The sequence below is a fragment of the Schistocerca serialis genome, chromosome 5, assembly GCF_023864345.2.
Source record: "Schistocerca serialis cubense isolate TAMUIC-IGC-003099 chromosome 5, iqSchSeri2.2, whole genome shotgun sequence".
Classification (NCBI taxonomy): Eukaryota; Metazoa; Arthropoda; class Insecta; order Orthoptera; family Acrididae; genus Schistocerca; species Schistocerca serialis.
In genome coordinates, this window is record NC_064642.1 from 707,587,914 (window position 1) to 707,610,812 (window position 22,899).

The 22,899-nt window shown below is 36.9% G+C and overlaps 1 long non-coding RNA gene across 1 annotated transcript; it reads left to right on the forward strand.

Annotated features, from left to right (window-relative positions):
- Positions 1 to 774: 774 nt before the first annotated feature.
- On the forward strand, positions 775 to 18,179 carry LOC126481454 (uncharacterized). Its single transcript, XR_007587565.1, has 3 exons — positions 775 to 931; positions 17,823 to 17,873; positions 17,971 to 18,179. It is a non-coding gene; the product is annotated as an uncharacterized LOC126481454 (long non-coding RNA).
- Positions 18,180 to 22,899: the final 4,720 nt, after the last annotated feature.

The following is a 22,899-nucleotide window of genomic DNA, read 5'->3' on the forward strand; positions in this document are numbered from 1 at the left end:
TGTCTTGGTCCATACTATCTCCTCCCAAAATTTGCTTGGAATGACCATTCCTGTTAATTCCTGTATATTTACCATTCCTCCTGGGACACAGTGTGTGACATAGACAATCAGTGAATTAAGAAATGCAAACAAAAGGAGAATCACTGTAAATTTTTTAATATTGACTGAACAGAAATAAATTCACATTGCCTGACTTTCACATAAACAGAGAAGGGAAGAAACAGGTACTGGTATTTGTATAGGGGTGCACAGATTAAAAATCCTAACTGTTACCATTCATTCTCAAAATACTACTGACATTTGTTTTTGTTTCTGTCATCACAATGTAAAGGACTATTTGTTGATATAAAACAGCTGAGCTGAGGGAAACAATGAATTTTTTTTAGTATCAGAGTGTTAAACATTGCTGATGTATAAGGTCTGAAGAACTGTTGCAGACACACAACTGTAACAGCCACAGTCAGGGAAGGGATGGCCTTGTGAGAAGAATGGCAGGAGCCTTGTTCCCATTATCAACACAGCTGTTGCCCGACACACCTGAAGGAAACAAATACATTTGTCTACTACATGTCTATTCTATGCTAGCACAATGAAATGTGTATCAAACAGCACGCTAATACTATATGTGTGTGTGTGTGTGTGTGTGTGTGTGTTTGTGTGTGTGTGTGTGTGTGTGTGTGTGTGAGAGAGAGAGAGAGAGAGAGAGAGAGAGAGAGAGAGAGAGAGAGAGCTAGATGCAATTCTTTCAGTAGCATACACACTATCTGTTCTGGGTATAAATACCCATCCTGACACTAGAGCTCACCAGACCAGTTGATTTGTTGATCATATTGGTATCTGTCCTGAACCATAGGCAAGAATGAAGTTACCAATGTTGTTCTTTTTTCTAGTAATGGCATGCATGTGCTTTGCCTTTCCAGCAGATGATGAGGTAAGTTCATTCTATTTCAAGATGTTCATTCTCCTGTTCATTAATTTAACTCTTCTAAAAGAAAACATGAGAGAACTTGGCCAAACATATTAAAAGTTTCTGGTAGCAATGAAAACTGAAATGTTCAGACAATGAAGAGTACTATACACAATAAAGAAAAAATATTATGTTTGTTGTGTATGATGTTAGAAGGTTACTGCATTTAACATTTTTCATCTCGGATAAAGAAGTAGATGACCACATATATTTTAAATAAAATTATGATCTTCCATATTTATGTTATAAAATTTACTAGAAGCACAAGTAGTTATTTTTATTCGATGCAGGAAGAGCAACATCCTATAAAATAGCTGCACTATTTCTGTTTAAAATATTGTACAACTGTTTAGTATATTATCATACTTACATTAAGAATGCTATCAGACAGTTTCTTAACAAATCAAAGGCCAGTTCACAATGAATAAAATGAACTAATTGTTGTTGAATATCTTTAATTTTGTATTAACAAATAACTGTGACAGAAAATTTAGGCACTCACTGTATAGAAGAAGCAATGAGCAACAGTCAGACAAACTTTAGCTTTCAAACTTTTATTATAAAATCTATGACATACATAAAAAGTTACTTACTCTCATGAGACTGCACCTTTGTGGCACACAACAAAATACAGAGAGAAATTCAACAAATCTATAAAATATATAGACAAAATGGGGAACTGAAACTACAGGAGAGTGTAGAATTATTATTATTCTGATGTCAAAAACATACATAGATGCATGATACATACTCTTTGGCCACTTGATGGAGGTCTTCTGCAGTACAGGAGGCTGGAGAGTCAACAATGAAATATGTGCTGGACTATCTGGACTTCTCCAAAATCACACTCAGTCTTGTTTTCTTTGCTGTTGCTGTTGCCCAATCTACCCACTACTGTGTCTCTGAAGGGTGTGGTTTAAGCTACATTATCTTGATAGGAATTGAAAGGAATTCATGAGGGTGTTCTCCACTGATTCAATGTCTAAGCTCTGAGTGGAAAGAGCGAGGTCATAAGTTGGTCATTTGTATACGTATTGAATATGTTTGAAACCAACCACCTTCCTTGGGAAAAACTGTTTTTTCTGTAGTCTCCATTGACTGCACTGCCCTTGAAAATCAATCTGTGGTTTTTCAGAATTGCTGTGATGAACCTAGTTAGGCTAAAATCCTTGATCATATTGTGTACCTTCAGTAGTAGTAGCTGGTAGCTGACAGTGTCATAGGCCGCTAATAAGTCAACAAACACCACCCCTTGCCACTTTACAAGCTTCAAACCAATCTTCTATGAACTAATTGGGATTCAACAGATGTCCAGTGCAGCTTCTACCAGGGCAAAATTCAGCTTGTTGAGGTCTTAGCAGGGCGTCAACTACAGCTAGGAGGTGATTTAAAATTATTTTTTCTGGCAGTTTGTATAAATGACAGAGTAATGAAACTGGTTTAAAATTCTTTTCCTTTCCTTACCAGATTTCAGCAAAACAATCCCCTGGCTCTTCTGCCATATCTTTGGGATCTGATATCTGCTTGCACAATTATTAAAGAGTTGCAAAATCCAAAAGTGAAAACATAACTGTAAAATAAAACCATTTTAATAGCTCAGAGGAAATAATAATGTACCAAGGAAAATTTTGAATCTAATATTACATTTCAAGCCAAGAGGAGTAAGCTAAACTTTTTTTTTCAAGCATTTAAACCTTATTAAATGTATTTGATTGCCCATAATTGATTCAATGGGATATTTTGCAAGTTTGCTTACCTGTATTACTGACTGACATTTCTCATATGGCTAGGTTGAAATTTCAGAAGTTTAACAAGATTTTCCTACATTACACTGTGGCTATTCCTTTGTTGAAGTGGTGAATCATAAATACAGATAAATTGCTTTTCTTGTTTGTAAATAATTTAACAAAAGAAGAAAAGCTGAGGAAGTATTATAAGGACTCATCCCTCAAATAGTACAGATCCTCCCGTTCCTACACCCCTCCCCCCCCCCCCCCTCCTTCCCCCATCCACCCACTTGTTCAGTTAGAGTGAATTTCTATTATTATTATGCATATCATTATTTGTTTACCCTGCCTTTTATACAGTATGTCATGATCATTAAGAATTCAACAAATATGTCAGATTAATTGTACATCTATTAGCTTACTGTTACTTCAGTGTCATTTGAAGCATTACCAGAGACTAGCCCACATCATTTAGTACCTACATGCAAAACTATAACATCATCCAGCTCAGCAGAGCTCAGTCCCTGACACACAATCAGACCCCACTGCATCAGCAATACAGACAATATCAAAAACAAATTAAAATACCTATGTAATGTCTTCTGATCCAATGTACACAACAGTAAAACAAAATGAAAAGCAACAAAATGTGACAGGAAGTTTGACTCGAAAAATGAAATAAAAGAAGAGCTGCTGATGGTGCACTTACCTCACATCATTATTGTGTGTACTGTGGCAACTACATTGGGAAAATTGTTAGCACCTGCACACTGCATGAGCACTATGTTTAACTAGGCCAACACACAGACTGGCATTAGTGTACCACCATCATGACTGTGGACTACCTGTTGAGTTTCAGGATGCATGGTACTAACAAAACAGCTGTGGATGCACACAGGTAGGCAACTAAAATCCTGAAGCAGCTTATTAACATAACTAGAGAGGACAGCTACAGGCTCCCAGTGTCCTGTTTATTGATAACCTCTGTGTGTTTTATCAGAGGGAAGGGACCTCACAGGACACTGCTGTAGGTGACCAGACAGACATACAAACAGCACATGCAAAATAACATAATTTTTGCACAACTGACAGCAGCAACACATGTCCCGTACAAGCTTGTCATCTATTTTTAGTGGGCTATCAGTTACCAGATAGCTGCATAACCCATATATAGAATACCACAGCTAGTGGTATTTTAGACCTAATAAAAACTAATCAGTTTGATGATGATGATGGTGGTCTTGTGGTGCTGTCGGAAATGTAGTGTATCACCCCAAGGTCTCTGAGGAAGGTCTCAGCAATATATCTGAAATGTCAGTCATTTTAGTATCTAAGCATTTTAAGTTACTTTATAAGATGACATGACAGCACACCCAGAAATATTTTAATCAGATTTCTTCATTGTGTCACCTTTAATGATAAATCCATCATCTCAATGGAAAAATCAACAGTCTTAGTGTGTACATCTGAGAGCCTTGGTAGCATATGGACAAATTCTTCTTCAGGCCTATAGAATAAGCATACCTCCATGGCTACATTGTCCCAGCTGAATAAAATGTGCCAGCATTGCAATTTGACTGCAGCCCAGATCTTAGATCTGATGTTGTTGTGTTCTTCTGTCCAGAGACTGACTTGATGCAGCTCTCCAGACTAGTCTATCTTGTGCAAACCTCTTCATTCTAGAAAACTGCTGCAATGTCTCTCTCTACAAATATTATCCCCCCTCCCCAGTCACTTCCTTCTAACACAAACCCGATGATTCCCCCTACTCTAGGATGTGTCCTAGCAACCTTAACCTTCTTTTTCACAAGTTCTGTCAGAAATGTCATTTTTTCCTAATTGACTCTGAAATCCACATTTGTTTGATCTACTCATGTGATCTTCAGTATCCTTCTATAGCTTCACATTTCAAAAGTTTCTATTCTCTTCTTGTGTGAACTGTTTATCAGCCATGTTCCATATCTACACAAAGCTACATGGCAAGAAAGTACTTACAGAAAAGACTTCATACTTTTAAATTTATATTCAATATAAACAAAATTCCTTTTCCAGAATCTCTGTGTGTTTTATCACAGTGAAGGGACCTCACAGCATCAGTTATATTCTTGCCTTTGATTTCTCCTCTAGCCATTCCTGCTATGAAATTTTGCAATTTCTGCAATCTAATTTTTTGTACATCAATTTTTTCAATTTCTCCTCTCATCAATTAAATGCAATATTTCATATGTTAAAGATTTACATGTGGCCTAGTCTTTTTCTCATTTGAGCCTCTCTTACATCCACTATTTCATTTTCGAAGCTATCCATTCATCCTCCACTGTATACCTTTCACCTATTTCAGTGAATCATTGTCTAATGTCCCTTTTGAAACACTCAATCCTCTCTGTTTATTTTATTTGTATAGTTCCCATCTCCTTAATTTCCTATGTTTGCAAATTTCCTCTGTTTTAATCTCCAGTTCATAACTAATAAATTATGGTCAGTGTCCAGATCTAGCCCAAGAAATGTTTTGCAATTTAAAATCTGGTTTCAAAAGTTATTTCTTACCATTATATAATCTATCTGAAACCTTCCAATTCTCTTCCCCACATGCAAGCCTTGTTAACATTCTGAAACCAAATGTTATCAGTGATTAAATTATGCTCTGTACAAAATTGTTCCATGTGGGTTCCCACTTCATCCTTTTCTGCAAGTCTGTGTTCCACTATGTTTCCTTCTCTTCCTTTTCTTGCTGAGGTATTCCAGTTCACCAGAACAATTACTTTTTTGTAACCTTAACTATCTTAATAATTTCTTTAATCAAAGACTCTTCCAGTCTCTTGATCATTTGTGTAGCTAGAAGGTATACAAATTTGTACTAGTTTGGTGGTTGTTGCTTTGTGTCTGTTTTCACTGTGATAATGCTTTCACTATGCTGTTCATAGAACTCGCCTTCATTTTTTCCTGTTCTTTTACTCATAATTAGATCTACTTTAGCTCTACCCTTAATTGTTAATTGTTTTTGTATTTGTAACCATGTACTCACATGGCAAGAAGTCCTGTTCTTCCTGCCTTGATACTTGACTAATTTCAGATATTTTTAACTTCATCTATTTTCTTTCTTACATTGGAACTACCTGTTGATGTTTTTTTCCATGTTTGCAAATTAAAATTGTTTTTTTAAACTCCAACTTACACAAAAGACAAATTTCCATTTTCAAATGTAGTGTAATTTTAGGTGAGCAATCAAAACAAATTACACAAAACATATATACTATAGTTTTTGATCTGAAATAGAAAAACAATTGTAAACTTCGTACGATATTTTACAGAAATAAACTGATGCACACAGAATCTGACACATTGGTGTCAAAACAAGTCTGGGTAAACAAAAAGGAAATCCATTGTGTTTTGCAATAAATCAGAAAAAAATAGCCTAACCTCTGCTCTTTTCACATTCTCTAACCTACACACCCAATTAAGGGGTTACCATTCTGTGGTCTGATTCTCAGAACACTAGTTTTGTTTTTCGCAATGGCAACATCCTCCTGAGTAGTCCCTGCTTGGAGATCCAAATGAGAAGCTTTATTATCTTTGGAATATTTCACCAAAGAGTATGACATCACAATTAAACTGTATAGTAGACCTGTATGTCTTTGGAAAAAACACACACCAAAATAAGTTTTGCATCACCCTGGTTCCCAGAATTCCTGAAGATAGACGTTGACTGTGGATATTGTATCACAGACACAGTTCCTTTGACTGTTCAGAGATGTTGCTAAACCCACCCAAAGATGTAAATAACCATGCATGAGCAGCGCCTACTAGAGGAAGGGGGTCCAACACCCGATCAGATCCAGTCATTCCGCCAGGAAGGAGGTACACGGCACATGTTGTCTGTGGTTCAACCATGCCTAGATGGTCAATACCACAGTTCAATCATGTCTGCATTGTTAGTTTGTGCCAGGAAGCGCTCTCATCAAGGGAAGTGTCCAGGCATCTCGGAGTGAACCAAAGTGATTTTGTTCGAACAGGAAGGAGATACAGTGAGAAGGGAATTGTTGATGACATGCCTTGCTCAGGTTGCCCAAGGGCTACTACTTAAGTGGATAACCACTACCTACAGATTATGACTTGGAGGAACCCTGACAGCAATGCCACCATGTTGGATAATGCTTTTCATGCAGCCACAGGACATTGTGTCACAACTCAAACTGTTTGCAACAGGCTGCATGGTGCACAACTTCACTCCCGACGTTCATGGCAAGGTCCTTCTTTGCAATCACAACACCATGCAGTGCAGTACAGATGGGCCCAACAACATGCCAAATGAACAGCTCAGGATTGGCATCACATTCTCTTCACCAATGAATGTTGCATATGCCTTCAACCAGACAATCGTTGGAGACGTGTTTGGAGGCAACATGGTCTGGCTGAATGCCTTAGACACACTGTCCAGTGAGGTGGAGGTTCCATGCTGTTTTTGGGTGGCATTATGTGGGGCCGACGCATGCCACTGGTGGTCATGGAAGGCACCATAATGGCGGTACGATATGTGAATGCCATTCTCCAACCTATAGTGCAACTGTATCGACAGCGTATTGGCAAGACATTTGTCTTCATGGACAACAATTTGCACCCTCACACTGCACATCTTGTGAATGACTTCCTTCAGGATAATGACATCGCTCGACTAGAGTGGCCAGCATGTTCTCCAGGCACAAACCCTATCAAACTTGCCTGGGATAGATTGAAAAGAGCTGTTTATGGAGGACTTGACCCAGCAACCACTCTGAGGGATCTATGCTGAACTGCCATTGAGAAGTGGGACAATCTGGACCAACAGTGCCTTGATGAACTTGTGGATAGTATGCCACAATGAATACAGGCATGCATCAATGCAAGAGGACATGCTATTGGGTATTGAAGGTACAGATGTGTACATCAATCTGAAACACCACCTCTGAAGGTCTTGCTGTATGGTGGCACAGCATACAGTGTGTGGTTTTCATGAGCAATAAAAAGGGTGGAAGTGATGCTTTTGTTGATCTCTATTCCAATTTTCTGTAGAGGTTCCGGAAATCTCAGAACCGAGATGATGAAAAACTTTTTTTGATGTGTGTATAACTACATTAGTTTCCTCTTTGCTTTCAGCTATTCGCAATACCAACATATTAAGGCCATAAGAGCTAATATTATAAGGCCAGACAGGCATCCAGTCTGCTGCCCCAGCAACTGCTGAAAAAGTTGTTGCCCTTTTTCAGGAACTACATGCTAGTGTGACTTCTCCACATACATGCTTCTGATGTGGTTGCACATTTAGTACAATTACTCTGTCATTAGAGAGGAAAAGCCGTTCCACATTGGCAAGGTCCATGGTATGTGGAGGTCTAATTTCATTTGTTGAAATAGGCTTCCAAAGAAGCCAGAAAGCTTATGTCATTTTCATTGATTTTACTTCAGCATACTGGACGATCAAATGTATGACTGCTTATGCTGAAATGTACTATATGCTGAGCTAGAGCCACTGAATTACTGGATAGTATGTTAAAATTTATTCATAAGTGTCACAGTAGGAAAATGTCAGTCAGTGCTTAATTTCTAAAAAATTTTAAAGCACAGTTTTTTGTAATTACAACAATTAAACCACAAGATATAATATAAACAACAGCTGTCTCTGTAGCAGTGTCACTTCTCTCCCTAATTCCACTTGACACATATTACCACAACTCTGTAGACTTTGTGACTATGAAATCATGTTTCCAACTGCCACCAGCAGCAACATTCAAACAGTTGCACTGTAACTGCTTGGTGAACTTGAACTTACCTGGAATATTCTGGGTGTGCAAACACAAACACACACACACACACACACACACACACACACACACACACACACACACACACACACTCATACATTGAGTATCTTGCCCCATGCCCCTCCCTAACAGTTCACATTAGTCACTCATTGCCACGTTCACTGGTGCCAGTGCAGCAGCAGCAAATTATAGTTGCACTCTGATTTAGTACATGTGTACTATTTTAAACTTCTAATCTCTGGTGTCAACTCATTCCAATGACAAAATAGGAATTATCACTGGCACACTGAAATCAACATTAGTTTCCTGCTTTCATGTCTTATCTGACATAGTACCAGCTGATGTCAGATTACAGATGGGTCAAGAATAGAGTAATGCACATGACAAATCACTTTCTAGTAACCTTCCAATCAACAAAATTCTTTTTAGCTTTCCACATATCAAGCTTTAATCTAGAAGGCATATATGGGTTCTCAACAAGTGTCCACTGACCTACTCCTTGGATCAGAGAAGCACTGGAGAACAAAATGACACTGTTTGTTGAAGAAGGGCTGGAGAATAAGACTGACCCAACTGTACTATACAAAGGTATTCAGTTGACAAGAAACATCTTGAACTACCTCAAGCACATCAGGAGCAGGCATCATAGATTGCAAAGTATCCATTTTTAATTGATTCATTGTATGCAGCCCACAATGTGATTGTGTCACAATGTGGCAAACAGCAGAACACATTATGAGTAATTACCAAATAAGAAGATTCCAGGTGGCAGGAATGACTTCATAAAAGCCTTTACAAAGGCTACAGTATGTTTAAGTTCCATGGAAATGGAGCTCTGATGTAGCAGAGATATCAATAATGCTTCTGAATGTTCACTTGTCTGCAATCTGCATTACTAAATGGCCAACCCAGTTCATGGTTCTTGATGCATGGTTCCTATCTAATGGCTTACAGGGGAACAAATATTTGGTTTTCCATATTGCATAATACTGATCGAATTTGAAAAGCTAAAATGCTGTAATAGTCAACTCATTGAGGTGCATAATCTTCTATTAAAGACTTAACACAGTTAGACACATACTACGGTTAGAATCTGTGTATATATCTTGAGGCAGTGTATCTCACAGCAAACAAATTACTCAGACTATATTTGAGAATAAGAACACTTAGCAACTTTCAACAAACTTTACATGCTATTTCAAACTTTTACATAACTTTCTCTCACTGTCATCCCCACATAATAACAAAAAGAAATGCTGGAACTGGCAGTCGTACATGCATGGGGTGTACTTTCTTGATTGTATGTATGCATGCTGTGTGTGTGTGTGTGTCACTTCTTTACTCATAAAGACTCTAGCCAAAAGCTATATGTGAGTATCTTTTAATTGTGCCTGACTGCAACTTGACGTGTCTTCTTTACAGTAATTGCAATCTTTTTTTTTTCTACATTGTTAAAAAGGAAAAAGGTTATTTTCTTACTACATTTTCATTGTTCATGTAGTAAAACTTCAACTCCAAGAATTACATTTTAATTTCTTACTTCTTTGCTCCTAACTCTATTCACGACATGTCTTGTATACAGTGTCCACGTATACCATCAAATGAACCTGCAAAATTGTGTCATGCAGTTCAGGAAACATGATGTCATAAACATCAAGATGCATGAAAAACTAACTTGTGCTTGCACTGGAGCACAAATTACCCAGTCTATACTCATCCAGCATTTGATAATGAGAGCACTTTGTGATATTGAACAAACTTTAACATACTGAAATTTTCACTCTGCAGTGGAGTGTTTGCTGATATGAAACTTCATGGTAGATTAAAACTGTTTGCTGGGCCAAGACTCAAACTCATGATCTTAGTCTTCCATGAGCAAGTGCTTTATGACTGAGCTACCCAAACATAACTCAGAACCTGTCCTCAAGCTGTACTCCCACCATTACCTCATCTTCTACCTTCTGAATGATCTGAATGGTGTGGGCAGCATTATGTAGACATGTGTTGTCATCCAAAACAAGAACACTGGTTGACAACAGACTTTAGTGTTTGTTGTGAATTGCAGGCTCCATCTTGTTGCAAAGCATATCACCCAAACATTTACGCCTAGGAAATATTCCATAATTAGCCCTTGTGCAACCCAAAAAACTGTGAGAATCATTTTTCCTACAAAGGGTGGACTCTTGACTCCTGAAAATTGATGCCTTTATGGACAATGTTATATGCGGAACCATTATTAATACACAATTGGTTTGCCACTTTATCAACAATCACATATCAGTTAATCAAAATCAGGTCACAGGTTTGCTCAATGGTGGCATCAGTAGTGAATGTGTCTGAATGTCCTGCTATCTCCTTACCCTTCACATTTGCTTAGCCAATCTTTTAATTGTTCAGTCCACTAGTAAACACTACACCATAATACAACATTGTCCCTGTATTGTGTTGAAAATCTTCTATGGCTGTCAGCTGCTGCTACATCCTGAGCTTACAAAAAATGGATTACACAATGTTATTCTTCATCTGTACAAATTGGAAGTGGTGGAACAACAGCACAGAGAAAAGTAATATGACACTTCTAAAGCCAAATAGAATGATGCTATCTAGTGTCTGATGAGTGTACTGAGCCATGCTGCCAACTGAAAAATGATTAGAATGAAAGTGCAGACATTTATTGACTTACCCTCACTTACCTGCACGTTTATAAATGGTTCTTTCTGGAAATACATATGACTCAGTGAGTGGTTTGGGTCACTAAAGATTGCAACACCAAGTCACCACAAGATTTTAGCAATTTGACTGAAATACAATTGTAGCTTTGAAGAGCCTCTGGTTTCCAGTGACCTAATAATTTTTGTGATTTCTTGAATAACTGATTTGGCAAAACTGAAGTCCAGTTGTGGAGCATGCTTCGCTTGTCTAAGGAAGTCTAATAGATCTGCTTTTGATAATACCTTTTTCCCCTGTATTTTTAGTTACTGTTAGGAAGGATTCACTGAATTAAGTAATCAATGACTTGAATTTAAAATTGTCCATCCCAGTGCTACTGTCATATGGGAGTTGAATTTTGTCAGTGTAGACCGGTCTCTTGACTGTAGTGCTACCCTTTTTCTGCCATAATGTGGTAGTACTACTCAACTGTTGTTGTATTACTGGTTATTCCTTGTGTTTAGCTGTTGCTACTAAGCTAAATATTGCTGTATTTAGAAACTACTCTGTTGTCCAGAACATAAAATTCCATTTCAAAAAATTCTTTTGTACAAGAAACAAATCGACTTTTTCCACTGATGCTGGGCACTGCATGTCATATGTAATGAGTAGTATTTGTCTGGGTTGACACCAGCTATGTATTGCAAAAATGAAATTCCAAATATAGCCAAAATGCCAGAGAAAATGCACTTAACAGCTATTAGGAGAGAAATCCAATATATCTCATCTGACATTAATTCCAAAATGTCATTATTTTTGTTAGATACTTACATTGTTCCTGATCCATATCTTGAACTATACTAAAACTGAGAAATCTTGGAATGCTTGGACAATTTTGCTGTGTTAGTTACTGTGCCATCTGTCATCTCCACAGATCATATGTGCTGTTGACTTGACATAAATATCTCCTTCATTTACTAAACACCCTTATCATTTTCAGCTGTCCCATTATATTTATTTTTTTAATATATGGCAGTACAAAAGGAACTGCAACTAATATTCAAGAATTGCATACTTTTACAAAATAAAGAGAATTAAACAATTAAATCTACAAATTAATATCTAAATTTTCAATCAATCTGAGGCTGTCTCTGTCACTTCGAAGAAATCTTCTAGATTTTCAGCGTAAGTTCATCTGCTATAGCTTATTACAATGTGTTTGATTGTCTGATGTTCATTACGGCGGCCATATTGAGAAGGTGAATCCTTTGTCAATTGACAGAGATTTTCTGCACAGGTGCCATACCTGTATGAACTCTATTAATTGTTTTCCAAGCACATCATGGTAATTCCATGCTGGTTGGTCTTGTGCTGTCTTATGAGAATTTGATATTCCTCATGGACAATATTATTCCATGTATATAATGCTGCTGTTGTTGAAATCCACTACTTGCACTGATTCTGCCACTATGATAGGCAAGTGGATTTAAATTGACTTATTTTAAGTGCAGGCACATCAGAGTGGATTGGGAGCTGTGGGATTTTAATTAATTTTTCATTCTCCTTGAGAAGGGCTTTAAGATCTGGTAATGCTGTGTGGCTTAGAGTTGGTAACCAGTGAAGAGGAGTAGATCTAATGCACTTGTTATTGTCCTCATTGCCACATTTAGCCAAACATTGATTTTTGTCAGATGTGAACTATTAAGACACAGCATTCAGCAGCAGAGTAGATGAATCCTAAGGAAGAACATCTTAGTGTTGTAGCACTTGCACCCCATCAAGTACCATTCAACTGTTATTTGATTTTACTGCATGGTCTCAGATTTGCTGTGGTGTTTTCTATGTGTTTCTTGTACAACAAAGTTCTGTCAAGAGCTATTCCTAGATACTTTGGGAAATCTTGGTGGTGGAAGACTTGACTGTTAATGGTGGCATGTAACTTTGCATTGGCCATTCTATTGTTAAGTTGAAAGTGCCTAACTTCAGCCTTTGTTGGATTTGGTGTTAATCTCCGCTTTTGAAATATTCATGCATTTTACTTAGATCTTCAGAGAGTATTCCTTCACCAGCTTCAGTACTTCTGTGTTGAGTGGTCAAAGCAAGATAATTTGCATAAACAAACTTTCTCTATTGTGTTTCAGAGGAATAAGATGTACATGTGTATGAATGTAGACATGGAAAGAGCTCTGGAACCATAATTGATCAAATAGTTTTTGATTTGGAAAAAAGTAGATTATGTTGTAGAAGTGATTGACACTGGATTCACAGATCACAAAGCAATAAAACTTTTAAAACTTAGTAGAAATAATATATTCAGTACAAATTATAGGATAAGAGAGAAATACATTGACAGGAAATGTATTAATGAGGACAACATTAGAATTTTTAATTCTTTATTAAAAAATTTAAACTGGGTTTGAATAAACATGACAATGCATACACCAAGTTTGAGGGAATTTTAACTTGTTACAAATATAACTGTGAAACTGAATTCCATCTTGAGAAAATGAAACTAAAAGCAGAACTGAGACAAAGATAACCTTGGGGATAATAAAATTTATAGAGTGACAGCAAGTTAGGTAATTTAGCAAGGCTAAATCTAGCTCTGAAACAGAATGTTAACTGTTACAGGAAATTGTACAAGAAAGTAGTTACTACAGCAAAAAAAGTTAAAGAATGATTCATATATTAGTGGAAACAAGGGTAACAAAAAATGAAATCAGTTTAGAAAGTAGTCAGTATAAATCTAACCAAAATCAAAATAAAAACAAAAACACAGTTATTAATAGTTAGGGCAAAAAAAATTATTAAGGTTCCTTTACAGATTACCAATATATTCAACTGTTATTATACATGTGTAGTACAAAAACTTATAGAAATGCAAAGTCATAATACAATTAATCGTAACATCTCTATATATCTTAAAACTATGTTTTCAGATGCTTTAATCATACAAGATGTAGAAAACACAGTCAGCAAACTAAAGAATTAATTGTTTGGTGGGACTGATGGCTTGCCACATAGAGTCAGTAAACACAACAAATGTATTGCTTTTCTGCTTGTGGATGTTATTAATACTTCTTTCAGCACTGATACTTTCCCTAGAAAACTTAAGGTTTCAGTTATAGAACCATTATATAAAAACAGTGATCCTTAGGATGTAAAAAAATACAATGTTATCTTATATCACAAAAATTAGGTAGAGTAATGAACAAAAGACTCTGCTTTCCTGAACACAGGTAGAAAATTTGTCAGTCAACAAACTGGCTTTAGAAAAAATAGATCAATTGTAAAATCCATACATAATTTCCTAAAATGAAACGATAATTAACTCAAGACCCTAAGCTGTCGACAGGTGTTGATATACATCAATGGGGAAATTGAAAATGTGTGCCCCAACCAGGACTCAAACCCGGGATCTCCTGCTTACATGGCAGACGCTCTATACATCTAAGCCACTGAGAGCATAGAGGATAGTGCAACTGCAGGGATTTATCCCTTGTGCACTCCCTGTGAGACCCACATTCCCAACATAATATCCACACACTACATTCGTAGTGCCCCTGCCCACTACACTCATTACTCGCAGCAGGCAATCTTACCGAGTCCTGTAAGAATTCAGGCAATGCGTGTGCATCCAGCACACAAGAAGAAGGTCAATGGCTAGTTAGCCTTAACTATATGAAGATGGTATCTGTTCTTTCGGACATGTCCAAAAGAACAGATACATTATCCATATAATTTCCTAAATTTGTTCTAAATTCCATAGTTCATAATAATGTCAACTGTGGATGTTTCTAGATTTATCCAAGGCATTTGATGTTATTGATCATAAAATATTGCTCAACTATTGCTCTGGAGTTCATGGTACTGCTCACACACGGTTTACATCATACTTATTTGGCAGATACCAGAAAGTAGAAATAGTTCACAATGGTAACTCATATTTTTCTGGCTATAAGAAAGTTACTTAGTACCCTAAGGTTTGGTGCTGGGACTCATATTGTTCTCGAAATGCATGAATGACTTGTCAAGCTATTTCATAAAAACTGATGCTGTAGTTTTTGCTGACAGGACAAGTCATTTACTAAAGCTCAGAATGAGACTGACTTGCACAAAAAATAGAAAAAACAACAGGAGAAGCAGATAAATAGTTTAGGGGTAGCTGTTTATTTTTAAATGAGAAAAAAAATGACTGAATTTCAGCCACATACAAAATAATAAAAAACCCAATATAATTGTGAAGAATTACAAATTCCAAACACGAAATTTTTAGGAATTTGTTTACATGGGAATCTAAAGTGAGATAAACATTAAGAAGTACTCCATAAAAAGCTAATTAAAGGCTCCTATGTATTTAGAATGGTTAAAAACTACTGCAGTGAATAAACAGTAATGTGAAATGACCCACTATCCTTCTAAGAATGAACAATAAATTAACTGCAAACTATACATATGCTACACCGTGCAACTTTTTTATTACTGTTTCATGACTTCTTGTTAATTATCTATTTGATTATTTATTTGTCTTTCACTGAACTACGTGGTTCATTTATCTTGTAACTGATCTGTCAGGAAACTTATTGTTGTTATTGACATATGCATACATTTGTATTATATCCATCTTGGATAGTATATTGTAGTTAATGACATGTGTCCAAGTTTATATTATTATTATCATTAATATTATTGTGTTAACACTGATGACACCAATTGCATGTAAATATGCTCAAAGATGGAATAAAACATTTGTATTTGTATTATGCATTTAGGCACAGTCTGTTGTGAGATGATATCTTATTTTGGGGTAATTCAAGCTCAGCAAAATGCTCATTCACTATCCAAAAATGTGCAATAAGAATAACAAAAAGGGACTGCATCTACAAATTCCTGTACAAAAATTTTTAAGGAATTTAAAATTATGACTCTTCTATCCACTTATATCTATGAAATGGTCTGATTTTTCTTCTTTAAACAGTGTGTTCTATACTATCGAAAAAGACAAACTAATTATTTTCATAGAGAAGCAAATGAGAAAGCCCAGTGTCACAAGAGTACAATATATTATCCCACAATTTTTAATAGTGTTCTTCCCTTTAGAATTTAACAAGTAGTATAGTTTTAAAAATCAACTTAAAAATGTTGATAAGTTAAAGTTTCTATAGTGTTAGCGAACACACAAATTTTCAGAATTTCGTTACACCTATCCCATAATTCAAGTTACATGTGGCCATGCAGCACTTTGTATGCTGACCTACTGAAGCAATGAGTCACTAGAGAAGTTGGTTATTTGACACTAACAATGTTATTACCAAGTGTTGCTTAAAGCAGTGTCAATAACAAACATTAGTTGGACCATACACATATGTACCCACTTTATTTACTGCTATTTTGGACAGACACATTATTTTGCAAACATTAGTTAGTTTGAGAATGCGCATAGCCTGAAATCAATCATCAACTAAATAAACATCCATTTTAGTTGCAACTCTGGCTATCTCCTCTTGCACCATAATCTAAAATGAGTTGCTGTACCACATTCCCCAGCATGCTGGGGTTACACATGTTGCTGTTCTGTCTAAGACTCCTTCAGTTTGTGTAATATTTTTACTTCTCAGTATTCTTCCACCTGGGTCATAACACAAGCGTCACATGATCTTATACATGATTATAGGGTGTATGACAGCATTATGCATGGTACACTAACTTTATAGAGCTCAAAAATATTGGTGAGGCACATGAGTTTACATCTTAGCAGAGCTATGAACATAGTAGATCTGCGTACCTTTTAATCTCATAGTCTGGGATTGACATGACCAGTTTATGAGCTGACAGACTCCGGCAGAGCCAGTAAGTCTTCAACAACATTGCACTTGATGGTTACTTTGTTTGCATCAACACTGATATAGTTGATTTAGTGGGTAGCAGACTTGTATACACCATGCTGTTTGCAGAGCAGGTTAGTGACCAGCCATTTGTATTTGCTCAGTAGCCATATAAATCAAGCACTTTTCTGCATACAGATACATACTCAGAAAATCATTGAGAAGTGAATGTCAGAAGTTACTTACATGGCACTATATGTTACAGTTTCTTCTTGTTCCAATCATGTCTAAGGTCTGGAGAAAAGTATTGCTGAAATGCCTTTGTGCATGCAGTAATTAATGTAACCTCATCTTCACTGTCCCTAAGGGACTAACATGAAGGAGGAAGAAAAATATCGCCATAATTTTTACTTAATACTTGCTCCTGAATATTTTTAAGTGGGCTTTTGTGGTATAATTGCTGTCTGTTTTCAAGCATCTACCACTCCAGCTTTTTTAAGATTTCCATCACACTTTCCATGAGTCAAGCAAACCTGTGACCATTTGTGTCATCCTTCTTCATACATGTTCAGTATCCCTATCAGTCCTGGAGTCCATTATGTGTAATGCAGCATTCTATCCAAGTAACTGAGTCTCCATAAATTTGTTTGCCATAATGGATATGTGAAAAAAGTAGATGCATAGAATAATCATTCTACATAATAATGTCTCACGTGTCCATTAGATGTACATCGAAGATGAATCATTTCTGTAATCATGGTAAAATAAATTAGCATACAAATTCATCTAGGCACTGTGTTAACTGTATTACTCGCCTTCTGTTATTTGTTGTTTAAAACCAAGAAATCTGTTACAGCTTCAGAGTCGCTACTTGGTGTTTCCCTCACAGCCAGTGAATGCATCTCAGGTAAATAACTTCCTTTTTTAATTTTGGAAATGATTTATTGTGTGAATGGAATCATCAGTTGGTAATGTGTATATATATTGTTTCTTTCTGTTTGTAGTATGTGCAAACCTATGTGCCATTGTTTGAAGCATTGTTTGGTGGTCGTCCTTACATTATTGGAGGATAAGTATGGATCCAGATATCTGAGTCATATGCAGAGTATCTACATTTAAAGTCATGAGATGAGAACTCACTGATTTTGTATAAAATTTGAGTATAAATAAACATCTGAGAGATCAGTGCTGCTGAATAAATGTATTAATGGTATATCAGTTTGTGATTGTGTTAAATTTTCTTTTATTGATTTTGAAATACTGTGTTCACCCCTGTTCCCTTTTTATATTTACTACCTCATGATTATTTTTGCTTTCTATAAGATTCCCCGGTGACTTTTTTGCATTCTCATTTTGAGAATTTATATTGCTACAGGATTAATACCTACAGACCAGTGGGCATTTACTAGTGAGCATTCCAGGCAACATCAGTGTTACAATGAACCCCCTAACTCATTCATCTGCTTTCTACCATTTCTTAGAATATAACTCCTGCTTCAGTTTTCACTATAAAAATCCACTCAGTAGCCACAAGGCCACAACAAAGCATTTAGTACCACATAGGTCCTTGTTTCACCTACATGCAATTGCTCGACAGCAGACATCAGATTCATCATGAAAGTGTGAAAGAGTGTGGTAACTAACAAGTACAGCAGTACCCACAAAATCCTAACAAATTTTCTACAGGCTACCATTCTATACTGTAGGTGTCAGAACTATCCTTCACAAAAATGTACATAAAAATATGCCTTACAATAACACATTATTCTCAGTCACAGAATTCACAAGATCCAGCATGGATAAAATAACATAATTTCTGTTAGAGAAATAGGAGCTGGCCTAACATTCAGGAGAAACAAGTTTCAGACTCTAACCAATTCATCACAAGATAAGGTTTCCAACACCATTTCATATGCATACAGTGCAGGCACCTTGGGAAACTTGGTCCTGCTTTGGTATATATTTGGTAAACCAGTGGTTCTCAAGATGTGGACTGGTTTATGAGTGTTAATCCTGTAGCAATATAAATTCTCAACGTGGCTCAGAAGTCGCAGTTGTGTATTTTGGAGAGCAGACTGGCTTAACAATTTACTTGAAAAACATGCAACAAGATGACTTTGAAGGTAATTTATTGTTGTCTTGTGTTAAAGGCAAAAAACATATTAATAATAAGTCACCAAGGAAGTATATCATGGGGAAAGAAAAACAAGAAATAAAAAAACAGATAAATAAAAAATAATAACAGGTAAGTTAGCAAAAATGTTAGAAAGAGAGATACATGAAGTGTTACGGACAATAACAAAACCCTTTAAATGCGAAAATCTGATTGGTTAAAACATGTCCAACAATCAAGCTATGTTTTAGTACCCTACATTTTGTATAAAAGGTGAGAGAAGAAGCAAGTACTTACTCAGCATGTCGCACTTTGAGAGTAATAACCTAAAAAGGGGGCAGATCCCCATCCAAACAATGACTGCCCTCTCCTTAGTGTCTGTGAAGAGTTATTCTCCTGCTGGATAGTAGACATCACCAACAACAGCTTGTTATTGCTCAGTTCAAATGGCTCTAAGCACTATGGGACTTAATATCTGAGGTCATCAGTCCCCTAGAATTAGAACTACTTAAACCTAACTAACCTAAGGACATCACACACATCCATGCCCAAGGCAGGATTCAAACCTGTGACCATAGCAGCAGCGCGGTTCCTGTCTGAAGCGCCTAGAACCGCTCGGCCACAGCAGGCGGCTATTCCTCAGTTACAACCATTCTTCCTCCCAGTGATGCAAGGGCATTCCTTAAGCAGAGAGGCAATTGCAAATAAGAAAACTTTATATTTGATTACTGCATAGCCTTGTTTGCTTGCTTTACTGCCAGGGCCAACACCAGGGTTTTCCTGTGAAGTGCTAAAATTTCAAGCATCTCTCTTCCTCTCCCTTGCATTTTCAGACATAGTCAATATTTTTCACAATGTCATTCACCCATGACATCTTATTTTCACATGTCATGCTTACTCATATGTCTTTCTGATATGAATTCAACTTCAAGGCCAGAGCCAGAGATTGATCACCAGTCAGGAAAACAGAATTCAGAAGTTTCCAGTTTAATGCATTTTGAGTTATAATTACAAAATTAATAGATAATAACTAGAATAATAACTAGATAATAACTAGAATCTGTTTAATTTTTCCTGTTTACTGAGCAGAGAGGAGCATCTAATGCACACGAAGGAGCACCATAACTGCTGCAGAGTTCTCACAGTACTTCAAAAGCTCATGGTTTGTGTTTCATACCAATGGCTCACTCTGGTGAAAATGCTGTGTAGGAGAGACAAATTTTGTAAAAGTGTGTATTTACATAGACATTTACTTCATATGCGGTACTTATTCATAGCACTCCAGAAAGGCAAAAAAACAAATGTCTGTTCCTGGCAACGCTGAACAATGGTGGACTGCAAGCACTAGCAGAAGTTGCAAAAGGCACAAAACATTTCATATCAAGTTAATGAATTCTGAGCAGAACTATGGGTTTCAGGGGAAAAGAAAAATTAAGTAGACAATTGTACATGACACAGCACCTCCAGCAGTGAGTTTTCACAGGAGGATGACATGTGGAAAACTATTTGGCCGTTAGACAAAACAAATGTGGGCCTACCCTGCAGCAAATTAAGTAAATTAATGAAAAAACATGACGTACACAAATAAATAAAAATTACAATTCATTATAAACATACAGTACCACTTATATTACAGATATTTTTCTTGCACTGGTATCAGAAAACTCCTGTATGACTTTGTTGAAATCCAAACATTCAGCTAGCTCATGCCCAGTCAACATTGTTGCTAGCCCACACAGTCATGCCTGACATATTTTTGACCACAGGTACATTTTAATCAGTTTAAGCTATGAAGAACTTCTTTTTCCACTTGCCACTGTCAACAATTGTGTTAGCAAAACTACTAAGGCTACACTTACATTGTGCACAAAGTGATACACTTCTACGAGTTTCGTTGTTTCAACTGGCAAGCCACCAGGCTTTACCACCCTTGAGATCATAGCTTGGAACCTATGTCACTAACAATGTCTGGTAAAATGTCTTTAATTATATTAATGTTGTACAGAAAATCAAAAAGAACACAGTGACTTTTAAGCTGATGAAATCTCTCACTGATAGCACATATAACATTCAGTACTTTAAAGTAAGAATCTATTTTGTACTGCATTTCTGGATCTTCAACTTTCTCATCTTCTCCCTTATACTGGAACTACTTCTTCAAGGACTGCTTTCATACCTGCCTTGGTTTTTATGTACTGTACTGGGTTGCCAGTCCTTTAGCTTCTAGTAGATAATCTTGGAATGTGAGATCCTCCATGCAGTTTGTGAAATACTCTGCTGTCTTTTTCAGTAAGTCAGTTGCTTTTCATTTATCTGTAGTAATACTTTGTAGGTTTCCACTGACAGCATTAATGTGGAGTAATATATCACATGATGTCATCACTGAAGAGAGGAATATTAAATCCACATTCAAGGTCCACCAAGCTGTCAGCCTCATGTGCAACCATTCTGTCCACATTTTTGTCTTCGCTTATTTCAGCCAGTGAATAACAGACCTCTCCTGCATCAATCCTACTTCCCCATTTTGTTGTATCCAGTGGCTTCATTATTAGGGCAGATATGTGACCATTCAAGACATCCCAGAGTTGTGTGGACACAGAAAAGAAATTATGAATTTTTCTCACCAAATGAAAGAGCGAAACAGCATATGAAGGTGCCTTTTCAGCATCATTCACAGCTAGATTTGGGAAGGACTACTGCATGAAACATAAAATGTCTTAGGGGCTAATAAAACAATGAAAATAACCAATTATTGATAACATAATGTAAAAGGACAGACAAAAAAATCTACTAACCAACCAGCAGAAGGGGAACACAGGCAGAAAAGGATTTAGCTTCCATAAGCTTTCAGAGCCAGTAACTCCTTCTTCTGCCAGAGGAATCGAAGGAGAAGAAAGAGGGGTGAAGGGAAAGGGATGTATTTTGGAAAAGTCACCCAGAACTCTGACCCTGGGAAGACTTACCAGATGGGATGAGAAGGAAAGACTAATTGCTGGGGTTGCACTAGATGATGTTTGAAAACCTGAGAGATTAAAGGTGGAAGACAGGGTAACATGTAAGACAGAGATTACTACTAAAACATTGTGTACAAGTTAATAAGAGTGGAAAGATAAGTGAATTGTATGTAACAGAGGTGAGAGGTGAGAGGGCAAAAATTAGACAAGTCAGAAAATGGAAGAAGTGGAAAACTAAACCGGAGTGAAGGAAGGAGCAGTTACTGTGAAGAAATGTTGAGATAGAAGGAATTAATGTAAATTAAGGCCAGTTGGATGTTGTGAACCAAGGTCATGTTGTAATGCTAGTTCCAACTTGCGGAGTTCTGAGAAATGGTGTCCGGTGGAAGAATCCATTTGGCGCATATGGTGTAACAGGCATCGAGGTCATGATCCCCCCAAAAAACAACTTCAGAGCACGCCACTTGTCTCCCAGTATTATACTGGTCCTAAATGTATCAATCAGCTACTTTGACAGGGCTATGACTTCCTAAAATCATGCCCTGAAATGAGGTCCATTCTGTCTGAGATTTTGCCCGCCACGCCTAGAACAGCTATTCATCACACTTTCAATCTCTGCAATATCCTTGTCATACCTTATGCTCCTTCTGCACCTATCTCCCCACCCTATGGCTCCTACCCCTGTTACTATCCCCACTGAATGACTTGCCTTATGCACTCTCCTACCACCACCTATTCCAGCCCTGTAACTGGCAAAAGATATGCTATGATAGGGAGAGCCGTCTGTGAAATGAAACGTCATACACCAGCTGTTACATAAACACTGTTCAGCCTTTTACATTGGCATTAGTACCACCCAGTTATCA